Raw genomic sequence first — 1781 nt, forward strand, 5'->3', positions numbered from 1 at the left:
CAGTGGGGACATCTACTCCAGTGACTCCCAGTTTTGTTTAGAGTCATTCCCAAGCGGAACCCTTTTGGGTGCTACTCTGAGAATACTACCCCCGTGGATATACCAGATATACGAGGGTCTCCTAGTTATGCCCAAGAGCATAGTCGTAGGTGGAAGAGGACACACCTTAGATATACCTCAGAGGGGTAGGAATACCTCGTAGATGATAGGATAGGTGTTGTGATCATGAATTATGAGGGGAGAAGGGTGATGTCTTGCATGAGAGAGTTGTGCCAAAAAGTTTTTAGGCACAACGTCTTGGACCCTTGGAAGCATATACGCAAGGGGAGAAAGGACTATATAGTGGCAAACCTCTCTGCCACTATACCTACTGTATCAAGACAAGCTTTTTGATGGCAAGGATCTGTAGCTCATGCTTGGATTCATGGAGCACACAACCTTTTCTTTTTTGGTGCTGTGATCTATATAGACATCTTCCATATACTATTCCTTAGATGTACTTATTCTCCTTTGTATAAAGTCGTATCTTGCAATAATTATAGTTGGAATTTCATATTTGTTTTGGCTCTCCTCTCTCTCCATGCTTCCATGTAATGTCATGAGTTTTCATCAACAATCTTGTACTTATTCTATGAACTATTAGTCTTGTGGGTAAATTTTGCACTCGTCTTAACAACCATTGCGTACCCAATATGTAATTCATTTGTAGAATATTATATACCATGTGGTGCTATATGTGGAAAGGGAGCTTGTTGCCCCGCCATAATTTTTTTTGTCTATAAGCGTCACTATTAGCGTCACTAATTTCTCTGCACACGTCATTATTGCAATCATTATCCACATTGCAGAACATCACTATTTGCATTGCTATTTACATCACAAATGCGACTCAAAGAGTGACGTAAATAGCAATGCAAATAGTGATGGTTTCTACGATGATTTTGTAGAGACGTTTATACAGACACTTTTAGTGATGATGGGGGCAAATTTTTTTATAAACATTTGCATTGCTTTGAACGTCGGTGTGAGGCTTGTATCTTGTAGTGTATGTTTTTATACGACATAGTGTGATAAAACCATGGAGTGTATCATCATCTATCTTTTTAATTGATCAAGAGAGTTAATGCCATATTAGTTAGTGTCAGTGTCCATAGTATGGATGGTTCAAAAATATGAAAATTTTGGATAATTTTACCCTATTCTTTATTTTTTGGATATTATTTCTCGTAAATATCCTAAAAAGGTGTAGAAAATTTCTAGAATAGGGTGACATGCAAAAAAGCAAGTTACTTTTTAGCTAGTTTTGGGAGATCTCATATAAAAAGAAGGGACTTCAAAATTCATGTGGCATGTGATTGCAGATTTGAGGTAACAAACAACACTCATGATGATGGAAAGAAGAAGAAAGAGCAATCTAGGAAATCTCTGACCAGGTATCCTAGGTATCTTGGGGTTTTACTATCCTTTCAAAGCCAACAAAACCACCAGATTTTCCATTTGAGCAATAGAGAAGAAGCTAGTATTTGATATACATTATTGGTCTACCAACAAGGAGCTCTAGGAGATCTAATGCTTGGAGATTGCTTCCAAGGAGTCCCAGATAAGGATTTTTTAAATCTTCTCAAGTTCTGTCAATACATAGTGGTTTGACTCATTGAGCTTTGTCTTTATCTTGTATACCTCTTATCTATTCTTTATCTTCTCTTTTATCTCATATTCTCTACTTTCTCTCTCTGACCCCTAGTGGATACCATCTTTGACTAAATCCCCTCCGACAATGG

This window comes from Lygodium microphyllum, chromosome 4, assembly GCF_053477565.2.
Source record: "Lygodium microphyllum isolate KBCC chromosome 4, Lygodium_microphyllum_v1.1.10, whole genome shotgun sequence".
Classification (NCBI taxonomy): domain Eukaryota; kingdom Viridiplantae; phylum Streptophyta; class Polypodiopsida; order Schizaeales; family Lygodiaceae; genus Lygodium; species Lygodium microphyllum.